Below are 14,179 nucleotides of genomic sequence, written 5' to 3' on the forward strand. Positions count from 1 at the left end.
GAGAATGAGACGAGTAGGTGCTGGCAGTCCGGAGGGAGGTGGCGGTACCGCCTGTGTCGCCGCACGCCGGCCACCGCGACCGAGCGGCTGGTGCCTGATGTGTTGCAGCGGCGGCGGGTTGGCGAGGTAGACGGGGCGTCGCAAACCTCGATGGTCCTCCTCCTCGATGATCTGTCAGCCGAGAATCAGAGCAGATCGCATGCATAATACATATGTACACACATCTACTTACATCAAATCGGAATACACATATAGCCAATTAATTTAAGTTAAGGTTCAGTGCTCGGTTTCGCATAGCAGGCAGGGATTGTCACACCTGGGGATCCTGCGGCGGCATCGGGGCGGCAGTTGGCGTTCGTGGAGGCGGCGGCGTCTGGCGGCATGGGGTCTCCGGACCAGCTCCCAGGGGCGGTTCTAGAGTAGTAGCATGTATAATACATTGTTATACATAATTGCTAGTCTACTTAGCTTATATAACAAATTTAACACTCTATATTCACAACTATTTTATCATCGTTTAGTGATCTAATTATGTTATGTTCATATCGATGAACTATATCGTTTTCGTTCGTACCCCCATGATTAAAATCCTAGATCCGCCACTGCCAGCTCCGGTGCAAGCAGGAGACGACGTTGCTGGCGACGGCGGAGCGAGGTCTCGTGATCGTCGATGGGAGGCACGAGGCGGAGAGAAGACCGGGCGTGCCATGGGAGAAGTGAGGCGGAGAGGGATCGAGATCTTGGGCTGCGGGAGGAAAGGGCGAGGGTACGACCGTACGGGGAGAGGAAAAGACTCAGGCCCACCATCGGAGGGACATGACGCGGGCACGGGCGCGTGGACGCAACGCCGCGGACCGACGGAACGAAGCGATTGTCGCACCACGGGAAGTCTTACTTTTATTCTTTTTAGTTGTAGGAGAAAACTATGTACTTTCTGTTTCGCCTCATAAAAAAAACAATATCTTCAAAGATGGAAACTTGCGGAACTGTCAAAATCACTAGTACACAGAGCGCGGGTGGTGCATCCACATGGTGGAGTCCATGAACTGGTCCCCCCGCGGCGTCGCAGGCGGCGAGGATGGCGTCGAGGTCGGCGGCGCACGGAAGAAAATTCAGTGGAGGATGGGTTCATGCCAAAATCCGTGCACCCCAGCTTCGATACCTGACACTGACACGCGTCTCACGAGAAAATCAGACGTCCGACAGGAGACCGACTCTGCGGTAAGTTCTCGCTTACGCACACAGCTTGTTCGACTATACCCTTGGCTTGGCTGAGTCGGCTCGGCTTCTCTCTTCCCGAGTTCCTAGGCTAATGCCTTGTTTAATTGAAGAATGAAAAATTTTTGGTACTTAAACACTTTCGTTTTTATTTTATAATTATTATTCAACATAGATTAACTAAGTTTAAAAAATTGTCTCCTAAATTACAGTCAAATTGTGTAATTAGTTATTTTTTATCTATATTTAATGTTCTATGTATGTGCCTTAAGATTCGATGTGACGGAGAATCTTAAAAAGTTTTTTGGGTTTTTGGATGAACTCAACAAGACCTAGTTAGTTCATAATTGGAACATTAAAAAGCGAAAAGTTTTAGTGTACTATAACACTTTCTATGCATGTACCGTAAGATTCGATATGATGGAGAATCTAGATTTTTTTGCAAATTTTTTTTTGAAACTAAACAAAGGTCTTGTTTAGATAAAAAAGGTTTTAGATTTTAACACTGTAGCACTTTCGTTTTTATTTGACAAACATTGTTCGATCATAGAATAACTAGACTTAAAAGATTCGTCTCGCGATTTACAAGTAAATTATGCAATTAGTTTTTATTTTATTTATATTTAATGCTCTATATATATGGGGTAAGATTCTATGTGACAGTGAATCTTAAAAAGTTTTTGGTTTTTGGGTTTAGCCCTATTTAGATTGGGGATGAAAAATTTTTGGGTGTCACATCAGATGTGTCGGAAGGATGTCGGGAGGGGTTTTTAGAAACTAATAAAAAACAAATTACATAACTCGTCTGGAAACTGCAAGACAAATCTATTAAGGCCTTGTTTACTTCCAATTTTTTTGCAAAATATGAATAGTAGCACTTTCATTTGTGTTTGATAAATATTGTCCAATTATGGACTAACTAGACTCAAAAGATTCGTCTCGTCAATTCCGACCAAACTGTGCAATTAGTTTTTATTTTCATCTATATTTAATACGGTATGTATACGTCTAAAGATTCGATGTGACGGAGAATCTTAAAAATTTTGCAAAATTTCTAGAAAACTAAACAAGGCCTAAGCATAATTAATCTGTCATTAGATTAACTAGGTTTAAAAGATTCGTACTGTGTAATTAGTTTATTTTTTATCTATATTTAATATTTTATGCATGTGTCCAAAGATTTGATGTGATGGATGAAAATTTTTGTAGCGGGGAACTAAACCTAGTCTATGCTCGTATCATCTCTATCCAAAGCCTGACACCGCTAGAGCCACCATGGCACAGGAGCCCTGCAGGTGTGATGGCTCCAGCGGCGCCTGGCACGAATCTTAAGCGGTAGGAGCCTGACTTTGTGGCTCGGGAGAGGAAGCGGAGCCAATGCAGCCGAGGTGTGTGTACACGAGCACCTGAGCCGCTCTCCCGTCGGACATTTGATTTCCTCGCGAGACACGCGTCAGGCATCGGGGCTGGAGGTGTACGGGCTTTGGCATGAACCCATCGCCCACTAAATTTTCTTCCCGGCGCACAGCACGGTGGGCTTCTCTAGGACTCTAGGAGCACGTGCTTGCCCCTTGCGGCGGCGGTGGTGGCCCAGCGCATGTGGAGGCTGGGTGTTTCTCGTCATGGATCAGGTGAGGTCTCACCCAACATCTCTTCTGTTCTCTAAATTATATATATACTAGTATATTGCCCGTGCTAACACTACGATAAAACCTAGAATACCCATGCTAACGCAACGTGACGTATAGAAAAAATAGATCATAAATCATCAAACTAAAAAAATAAATTAACTCATGAAGGAAACACAAATTTACTGATGGGTCATTTCTCAAACAATAGACAGAAGTGGACATTCTGAAAGAACTATGGGATGAAATTCCCTGTTAGTAACCTTTCCATCTTTTTTCTACTATGGGATGAAATTCCTGTTCACATAAAGGAGCTTCGTGCCCTGAACTGGGATTGCTGTGTTTCAGAGATAGGTTTGCAAATTCTCTATCCATATCTCTGCAATCTTCACCCTGCGCTCCAGATTCTTCTTCTTATTTGACAGACCTCCATCCTTCTTATATGACAACATCTGAATGTCCAGACAAAGATAAGACATGGGAAAGTTCAAAACTTGAACGCAGGATACAACACATACTTCTGATGAAATGAGCAATAGTCATGGCAGAAGCTATGATCAAAAGAAGTCGCAAAAAAAAGCTATGATCAAAAGAAAGAAGATCCATTTATAGTAGAGATGATTACTAATCACACAGTATACACGTGTTTATGGTTATATGCGATATATTTACATTCATGAATTGAGACAGTATAGAAAGCCTTGGATCTTTTGTACCTGATGGCTAGCACTGAAGTGAAGAATCTCTGTACACACGTGTTTATGTGTTTATGGCATATTGCTAGCGCTGAAGTGAAGAATCTTTGTACCTGATCTGAAAAGGATGCTCTAAATGAAAATGCAGTAGACCGTTTCTAAAAGTTACAGCTTTTCAGAGCACAACAGAACAGCCAAATTCTACTATGGAAATCACTCAAATCAAATTCGATTGAAACAAATTAAACCACAGCCTTACCATAGGATGAGTGATCCATTCCAATAGAATCTCCCTTGAGCACGAGAGGATTTAATTTGTGGGTTAGTAGTGATTGTACTTGTCCTGTCTGTGATTGTGTCATCTTCCGTGGAGAGGGCCTTGGGCATAGCCTCAGTGGGGAGGTCTTCCGTGGCCTCGTGTGTCACCGTGGAAGCGGCTTCCTCCTCCAAGTAGCAGTAGCACCCCACGACGGCTCCAAGGGATGTGACATCGGCGAGGGGGTAGAACTTCTGCATGTGGAGGACGGGGAACCAGTTAACATGACGGCGCTGGAGCGTGGATTGTACTCGGCCCTGCCGCCACCGATCTGCACGTCGATCATCCCGTTGGCGGCCGTGAACTCGCCATGGAACCACCCGATCACCGCGTCCTTAGCCGTCGCCCCCATCGGCGAGCCAGCCGGCAGCCATTGCGATGGGGTAGGGAGGGGAGAGGAGGAGTCAGAGGGGAGGGGAGAGGAGGAACCGACAGCCACTGCGATGGGACAGGGAGGGGAGAGGAGTCGCATGTGGGAGAGAGGGCGCGTCGGGGTCGGGGGAGAGGGAGAGCTGCGCGTGGGGTGATGAGTGATTTGGTCCTGCTAATCTTGTCCCTTAGATCTGAGTGAGTAAGAGAAAGAAGCGATTAGAGTGAATCTCGTCCATTCTTTTCAAAGATTAGTTGACTTTGTGTGTATTTTTTTGGTGGCTGTTGGATAATACATGACTGTAGGGGATAGTTTGTTGTGTGGCTCTAGTAAAGTTCACAAGTGGTGTATTATATGTGGTAGAGAGGTAGAGATAGAGATATACTCTTAATTATATTTGTTCGATCAACTGATTGGCGACAAGACAATTTTCTATCGACAGAACTAGGAATAGGATAGGATCAATCGTGAACAGAGCAAACTTGAAAAACTGAAACACGGTCGCAAACCAGCTAAAACTGAAATGCAGAGACATGGGTGGCCCTATGCAGGCGTCGGTGTACCTGCTGGTGACGTCAGCGTCGGTGGAACTGCTGCAGCTAGGCAGGGTTTCTGCGGTCGGGGCGGCCGGAATCTGACGGCGCGAGCCGAGGTCTGAGGTGGGGCTTCGGCGAGCCACGGTCAGGGTGGAGCGGGGTGGCCGGGCTTGGGCGAGCCACGGTTGGGGCTGGGGCGGCCGAAATCCGGCGGCACGAGCCGCGGTCGAGGCAGGGTGGGGCAGCCGGGCTCCGGCGAGCCGCGGTCGGAGCCGAGGCGGCTCTTTGGCATGGCCTTTGGTTTGCTGCTTGACGTGTCTGGACTCTCTCGGTGCAGTCGTGCGGTGTTGGCGCGTAGAGAGGATCCGGGCGTGATGGAAGAGGAACGGACAGAAAAAAAACAGACTAAAATTTTACCTCCTTATAGATATAGGTATAGATATTCCAAAGGTGCTTCATTTATATTTTTTTTGAAATCATGCGTTGCACGTTTTTCATTAAGAGAGGTTGGGAAAGGTACAATCTTAGCATTCAATGGTGAGATGCCATTGAAATGCTATGTAACATTACACAAAAATCACCGGCTCAAACGGCGCCGCTAATGAAATGAACCTGGAGCTAAAAATGCTACACGTATTACTCGAGCGTGAACTAGAGCAGCGCGTCGAAGGGGGCTAGGCCTCGGAAGCCTGCAGCGAGCCAGGCGTTCGCCTCCTCTCTGTCTTATATTCCAACTGGGAACTAGGGATTAAATGGAATGCAGCGTGGCTACACTGTGCGCACGTTTTACATATGGAAAGCTACGTACTTTCTGTTTCGCCCCGTAAAACAAAAAACAATATCTTCAAAGATGGAAACTTGCGGAACTGTCAAAATCACTAGCTAGTACACAGTTGATTTTTGCTGATGGTTGGTTTTTTTTTGTCGCAGATAATATATAGGCACCATTAGAAACAAAACTAGGGCAGGCTATTGTAAAGTGCATTCGCCCCCGATGTGGGTTTTGATAATTAATGACAACCAAATTAAGGACTAACATGTTTATCGAGCATAATCTACAGGTGTTAGTCCATTGATGGAATTGAACGAAAACATTCGGTGAATTATAGCACTCCTAAATTTCCAATGGATGAATGGTGTTTCGACTCAAGTGGCTACAAAGTTTTTATTCTTTGTTTGAGTTATAGGAAACGCCGCACTATCAAGAGGGATGCAAATCAAGTTGGTAAGATGAGGATAAGGGTGCTCAGGTCAATTTACTTCTTGCGCTTGAGAGACACACTTGCACGCACGAAGCACTAGGAAATTTTCTTCTCTGCCAGGGTGACCCGGTAGTACCAACCCTCAGGGCCGGTGGTACCGGCAGTGCCAGCCTTTCTCCTGAGTTTTGCGAGAAAGTGAACTACCGGTGGTACCGGGCTCGGGCCGGTGGTACCGGCCAGCACCAGTAGTACCGGTGTGAAACGCCGGTAGTACCGGCAGGCCAAATCTGCGCTGACTTTGGTTGTGGAGATTTGAACTGCCGGTGGTACCGGCCTTCCACCGGTGGTACCGGCAATGGTCGGTAGTACCGACAAAAGCCCGGTGGTACCGGTAGGCTTATTTCTCGCAAATTATAGAGACTTCTTACCGTTAGATCTAAGGTAGCCGGTGGTACCGGTGGTTGCCACGATTGTACCGGCAGTTGTTCAGGACCTATGTATAAATAGCTCTTCCCTCATTTCTGACCGCTAGCTCTCCCATTCCTTCAACTCTACATCTGAGAAATCAGTCTCCAAGCTTTGTCTCACCCACTCTCTCTCCCTCTTTGCTCCTAGACTTCACTCCTTGAGAGATTCGAGCTAGAGAAGTGAGATTAGAGAGTTGGGAGCTTCGATTTGTGACTTGAGCACTTGGATTCTTCGTCTTGCTGGTTTGGTTTGCATTTGTTACTCTTGGGTTCTTGGAACCCTAGCCGGCTAGGCGTTCTTCGTGGTTGCCCGTGTTGATTCATTTGTGAGGGCACCCTGAAGTGTTTGTATAACCCTTTGATTCTTAGTGGAAATCTTGAGCTAACCTGTGTGGTTGCTTGAGGGAGGAGACCTAAGTGGTCGGACCTTCGTGGTCACCTCAACAACGGGGACGTAGGAACTCCTTCGTGGGGATTGCCGAACCTCGGGAAAAATATCTTGTCTTGCTGTGGAGGTAGCATCGACTACCCTTGTTCTTGTGTTCTTCGTGTTCTTCCTCTCTACTCCCTTTCATAGGTGAACAAGGGCCGATCTACATTTTGGAGAAGAACCGAGCCAAGGGGAACCTCAACATCATCCTCTACTACATCTAGGAAAGTGGGGTAACTCTCAGATCTGAAATCAAAACTCAATATACTCTGATTTTGTAGATCTCTTAGGGTGTCGGTAGTACCAACAGTTGCGTCGGTAGTACTGGTTGTCTTACACCAGTAGTACCGGCCCAAACTGTCGGTAGTACCGGCAGGCATTTAACTTCCGCATCTTGAGTTTTTGAGTTTCAGGTTTTTAAGATACGGCTATTCACCCCCCCTCTAGGCCAATTAGATCCTTTCAGCTATGAGCCGCTAGTGTAAATGTATTTTTATTGGTTATTTCCTTAAATCTACCACCAGTAGAATCATACATTGCTACTAGCGGTAGATTTAAGAAAATAGCCCATAAAAATACATATATACTGGTGATTTTCTTAACCTATCGTCATTACAGATAATTTAAAGATATTTTTTTATTCTTTTTAAATGATCTTGATAGATACATGGTCTGAACCAAAATTGTAGTATCTAAAAGGATCTACAACTATATAGTTGATTATCTTTTTATTTGAAATTATTTAGGGTATGAAAATTTTGATTTAAGACTAATGATTTAAAAATTTCTATTTTTTAAAATATGGATGAACATGCAAAGATATCTCCAGCCCTACATTTTAATGGAGGCAGGCATTTTGGTTTTCGAGGCGAGCATCGCGTCAGCCTTGGTCCAAATGTGGCCACTAATAATTTTTCCAACGAATTTAAAAAAAAATAAAAAGAAAAGAAAAAGCCGATGGAGGGGGAGGGAGCCTGTATGCCGCTAGAGGGGGAAGGAGCTTGCATGCCGCCAGAGGCAAAGGAGGCCCGCGCAACTACCGCCATAGGTGGTGGGCCTATGCGCTGCCGAAGGGGGAGGGAGCTCATGTGCCGGCAGAGGGTGAGGAAGCCCGCGCGCCACCGAAGGAGGAAGAGAAGTCCCACTGGATGGATAAGGGGCCCACACGGCACCGCCGGAGGTGGTGGGCCTGTGCGCTGCCGAAGGGGGAGGGAGCTCGTGCACCGGCAGAAGAGAAGTACCATCGGAGGGATAGGGGGGCACGCGTCATAGGAGGGGGAGGGAGTCGGCGCGCCACAGTGCAACGTGCTTCCACCACCTTTGCCGCTTACCAACAGAGAAGAAAGAGCTAAGAGTGAGGCCGTGAGATTGGGAAAAACCCAAACTCCCCGTATTTATACTAGCCAAATAGTATAATGTCCGTGCTAACGCCACAGTTTTTTTAGAGAATGCTATATTAATTTTTTTAGAGTTTTAATTTTGGTTAATTGTTTTTAAGTCTATATATATTTTATGAATCATCAGTACATAAAGACATCTTTACATTTTCTCTAACTTTTTAATCAAATATTAGATATCTTCAGGGATGTTGTCGTAGCACTGGTTTGCACGACTCGCCAAAATTTCAGCCAAAAACTCCGTCCTTAGTGATCTTGATAGCTGTGAATGACAGATAATATTTTGTCAATATTTAATCGTTCATTGATGCAAATACTCACGTTGATACTCCCTTTCTTCTTCGGTCATCCTCCCTCGACGATCACGCTGATACTCACGTTGTCTTCTATTTATATCCTCCCTTCGTTCATCGGTAATCTCAGCACGACGATTGCGACCTTGCGATGTTTGAGCCCGCCTCAACGAGGCCTCATCTTTAGCAAGAATTTTGACCAATTTGGATTAGATTACAAAATTAGAAAAAACACCCAATTATTAAAAGCATACCTTGACGTTGGTGATGTCGCTTAGCGCATCGCGTGTATGTCTAGGTGTAGACATTGAAGCCTCCTGAATGAAGAAAAAGGAACTGCAAAAGGGCATTCATGAATTTTATCATTAGACGTTGCATGATTAGTCAGAGACTTATACTATGATCTCATACACTTTTATTAGTTACTTACTACAGAAATATGCAACCATTCACATGTACATGCACATAGGTTCAGAAATCACCCATCACCCATCTGAACCTATATCTGAAGGCAACGGAATTTTCTTCTTGCTATTTTAGATTCTGTGTCCAGCGATTCAGCTATGATCGGAGAGTGATGAAATACACTCCAATTCAAAAAAAACCATTCCACCATTTAGATTAGAATACCGCGCTTGAGGAAGGGAGACGTAGATTGATTAACCGTAGATTGTTAATGCACTCGGAACCATGCTACACACTGTTTCCATCCGGATCAGTCTCCACTCTAAAACCGTGTAGTTATGAGAAAACAACAAAATTCATAAGAGGCCCGCCTCTATAAATTGATTTCACCAGATGGACAATTGTAAACGCCTCCTTAAATAAAATGGTCGTTCGCCTCAGTAAATAGATTTTGCAAGGAGGACAATTGTAAATGCCTCCATAAATATGATCATCTCGATAAATTGATTTTGCGAGGTGGTCATTTTTTATGCCTCGGTAAATAAAACTACTGCCTCTGTTAATGGCGAGCATTTTACGAGACATTTGGTTTTTGTGACTATCTCGGTTAATAAAAGGGCACCACCTCACAAATTATTCTTTTAGTAGTGTGGGGCTCAAAAATTATGTTTTAAGATTAATTGTTTTAAAATACATATTTTATAAAATTTCTCAAATGACCTTGCATGGAAAAAGTTCAAAAGCAAAGACGTAGATGTCAACGAGATCTAAAACTTTGTAGTTGAAACTATTTTCATTTAAATTTGGTTAGGGCGTCAAATCTCTATTTTAAAATATAGGAGAGTAAATAGTATGGGATTGTTTTTGTTGCTAGTGACTTTGGGGTGCAGTGGTAAGAACCGTATCACACGATGCCTGAGGTTGTTCGTTCAATTCTTGGATACCACCACTACTGAAGAACAGACTTTTGATCCGCATTTTAGCTTTGGTCTCGATAATTTTAGCATCCGGGACGAAATGGATAATTATTTCCAGTCTGAGATACCCACCGCGACTAAAGTCACGTGCCGAACAGCTTTAGTCGCACGCTTTTACAACGGTGCATCTTTAGTCCCAGATGATATAACTAACTGGAACTAAAGGTCATTTAATGCCGATTGCAATTTTCATCCAGGACTAAATCTTTAGTCCCAGTTTGTAATTCTAATTGGGACTAAAAAGCTACGTTTAGTCCCAGTTGGAATCCAAACTGGGACTAAAGGTCCTTGGTTATATATTCCGGGTTTTATTCTTCCTCCAGCCTAAGCTATTCGAACTCACAGTTTCTTGCTTCATCTTTGTTCATCTTTGACCATCACAAGACTACGGCCCCTTTAGTCTAGAATCATCATTATCCTAGTTGGAAAACCGGGATTGAAGGGGTTCCCAACTGGGACAACTGTCCCGTCCTCTACCAGTGCACAACTTGCATGATAAATTCACGAAAAAGAAAAAGTTGATAGAAATCAGGTGTGGCTATTTTTAACCTAATTTGTAATTTCTAAAAAATAATTTAGTCAATTTATAGTGGTAGTTTCCTTAAGAAAATTGTTAGTGTAAATATTTATAGTGAAGGACCAAACAGATGACCAGTGGAGTGGTAAATAGGAGCCAATCAAAATTTGCTTTCGAAATGGTCGTTGTCCCGAACAAATCTCTAAAACACCAAAACTCATACAAGTGATATCCTCGAGCCAACTGGTGGCCCGATGTTTTTGGTGGAGACTAGAAAACTTAGTAGGATAGTCGCCTCTGCGAAAACCAATCTCAACTCTGAAACTCACCAAAATCCAAAAGCGGTGCTCTGAATGAGAATGAAGCAAGTGCACAACTCCAAATACCCTAAGCCATATAGTGACTTGAGGACTCAGATAAGTTGCACAAAACGGCAATGGATCTAGTGCAAACTCATTTTCTGAGCAAACTGTGCAAACTCTAATCTGGACCGCAGGATGTTGATCCAAGGGGGCGCATGGGAGAGGTGGAAGGAGGGATTTGTAAAAGTGTGATTAAGAGTAGGCGGTTAAGTGCAAAATTACTCAATCTCTCCGCGCCCCTTGGATCAACATCCTGCGGTCCAGATTAGAGTTTGCACAGTTTGCACGGGAGATGAGTTTGCACTAGATCCGTTGCCGCACAAAACAAGCAGATCAAAACCAGGCACCTGGAATTCAAAATCACTTCGAAGAGGCAAACTGCACAGCCAAACCTGGCCTAGCCTACAAACCCGGCCAAGCCTAATTCAAAACCTGGCCTAGCTTAGATGCAAACCCGGCCTGACCTACTTTTGCAGAATCAGCACCCTCACCTGAAATCAATTCCAAATGTGATGAAATTTGGCGGGAGATAAATGGAATGTCAGGAAGATATACCCAGAAGATGAAGAGCAAAAACTCAAAGGAACTCCGTAGATTGAGAAAACTCTGGACATAGTTGGAGTTTTCCAATCTTTTCTCAAAATACCCCAATCTTGTGCTCGTGAGGAATTTGGTCAAATCTACTTGCAGATATGTTCTTCATGTGTCATAGCATGTATTCAACCACCCCAATTGATCCCATTTCCCCTGAAAAATGAAATCACTGAAAAGCCAAGAGAAGGGGGTTCAAGAGAGGAAAAACCGATTCAAAACACGAACTCCACAAGAACACGGATCTTAGACATGAATTCTAAATATCAAATTTCTTTATTTTAAGCACCAACAAGATTTGGTCTTACAGAGCAGAGGTCAAATGCTTCCTGTGTGAGAAACCTCAGTAACTTAGGTTATAAATTAGGTAATAGCAGTGCAGAGTGTACTTTGTCTCTATCCGTGATTAAAAAAATAGAAGTTGACAGAACGATTGTAAAACCACCTATAAAACAATTGAAAAAAGGTGATATGAATGCCTGGGTTACTAAACCAGTGATTCTTGATGCTAGTGATGACGAGGCCATCGTAGATGACAACCTGCTCGCTCATTTGATCAAGGATGTGTCGGAGGTGGATTCTGAGGACATGGACCCGGACACAAAATTATGTGATCTGAAGGCCACTGCCCGAAAATCAAAATCTACCTCAAGAAAACGTAAGATCCAGAAAAGGGTCATAAATAATAAATAAAACCTAGTTTACCAATGAAAGGTTTCTTTTGGAATAGCAGAGGTTTATCAAACCTAGCTAAATTCTGATATATTTCAAAGGCAGTAAAGGATCATAGTCTAGATTTCATTGCTATCATGGAAGGAGAGAAACAAGACCTGTCAAAGACAAATTTAGCATGACTGAGGTGCAGATTTCGTTTGGCATTGTCTTCCACCTCGTGGTACATCTGGTGGAATCTTTCTTGGAGTCAATACAGAAATGCTACACCTTTTCCTAATTGTAGAAGGAGAGTTCTATATTAAATTTCATTTATACAACAAGACAGATAATTTCAAATGGATCCTTATGGCGGTCTATGGTCCGACTCAGGACGATTTTAAATCGGCCTTTTTAGCTGAACTAGTTAGAACATACCAACAAAATCCTTTACCCACATTAATTGGTGGAGATTTTAATATTTTGAGATCTAGCAAAGATAAAAATAATGACAGATACGTTGACCGTTGGCCTTTCCTGTGTTCAACACTGTTATTGATAGTTTTGATCTTTTGGAAATTGATTTAATGGGACGACAATTTACTTGGGCTAATTCACTACCTAAACCCACATACGAGAGATTGGATAGGGCTCTTATGTCTATTGAATGGGAGTTTAAGTATCCTTTAGTCTCGTTACAAGCCTTAGATAGGGGGTGACAGACCACACACTCCTCTTAGATACAGGAACAACGCCTTTAAGGGGATTGGAAAACAGTTCAAACTTGAACTAAGTTGGTTCACCCATGAGGATTTCAATGATCAAGTTATTGAGTCTGGAATAGGCTGGTGAAAGGAAGGAATTCAGTCCAACACTGGAACAATAAGTGTAGTGCCTTACGAAGACACTTACCAAATGAGCTTCCCATATTAGTGGAGTTTATAAGCAAAGGAAGGTCGAACTTCAATCAATAATTAATGACCTAGACATTGCTGTGGAGGTCAGGGATTTGACTGAACCTGAACAAGAAAATCTTGCTCAATCTCGGGATCAACTGACCAAATTACTTAGAGAACAGGAAATCAAGTACTACCAGAGGGCAAAGGTAAAAGATGTCCTTTTGGGAGATAATTAACAACACTAGATACTTCCAAATGGTTGCCAATGGTAGACATCGGAAAAAAAAAGAATTTTTCCCTTGATCATGAAAATAGCATTATTGAGGGTCAGGTAAACCTAAAAGCTTGTATTAGTAGATTTTATAAGGAACTTTTTGGAGAAACCGAGCTTAGTCCCTTTTCTCTAGAGGAGGACAGGATCTTTGATATTCCTTAGGTTACACAAACTGAGAAAAATGACATTCTAAATGCACTCTTTACCGAGCAAGAAGTGCAAGAAGCAATTTTTGATATGGAACATAATAAAGCGCCTTGTCCAGATGGTTTTCTACCTGAATTTTATCAGAACTTTTGGAATACCATCAAAGGGGATCTAATGCAAATGTTCCAAGACTTATACGCAGGAGATTTACCACTTTTTAGTTTGAACTTTGGGGTTATTACTTGTTGGGTACCATAATAAGGGATACCCAAACCAGAGCAATAAAAAACGCAAAAAACATACTAACCACAATCACCGGGGTACGGGCCCCAGCTCCTTCAACTCGCCTCGGGGCCTCGGATGCGAGTTCCGACTCGCCCGACCCCTCAGGGCCTCGGACGCAAGTTCCGACTTGCCCGACCCCTCAGGGTCTCGGACGCAAGCTCCGACTCGCCCGACCCCTCAGGGTCTCGGACGTAAGCTCCGTCTCGCCCGACCCCGTCCAGGCTCGGGCGCCGGACCCCACTCCACCTGGGCAGCAAGACTTCCACCGCACGACGCCCGTACCCACGACATGACAGACGCGATAACTCCCATACTGCGGCAGGGCAAGGCGACGACTGTTCCAACCACCCCGAGCACTGCAGCCTCACCTCTTTCGCTGTGCGACCTTACCTCTTTTACTGTGGCGTACCGCCTCACAGTAGAAAGGGAATGGGGAGGTTAATCAGCACCACTATTTGACGCCTCTTCCCACTATTGACGCGATATGCAGCAGCACCGGCGATCCGACCCCCATGACTC

General features: G+C 44.0%; 1 long non-coding RNA gene across 1 annotated transcript; it reads right to left on the minus strand.

Annotated features, from left to right (window-relative positions):
- Positions 3,005 to 4,360, minus strand: LOC110436586. Its single transcript, XR_002454387.1, has 3 exons — positions 3,801 to 4,360; positions 3,563 to 3,659; positions 3,005 to 3,298 (listed from the first exon to the last, which is right to left on the minus strand). It is a non-coding gene; the product is annotated as an uncharacterized LOC110436586 (long non-coding RNA).

Source organism: Sorghum bicolor, chromosome 6 (assembly GCF_000003195.3).
Source record: "Sorghum bicolor cultivar BTx623 chromosome 6, Sorghum_bicolor_NCBIv3, whole genome shotgun sequence".
Taxonomy (NCBI): Eukaryota; Viridiplantae; Streptophyta; class Magnoliopsida; order Poales; family Poaceae; genus Sorghum; species Sorghum bicolor.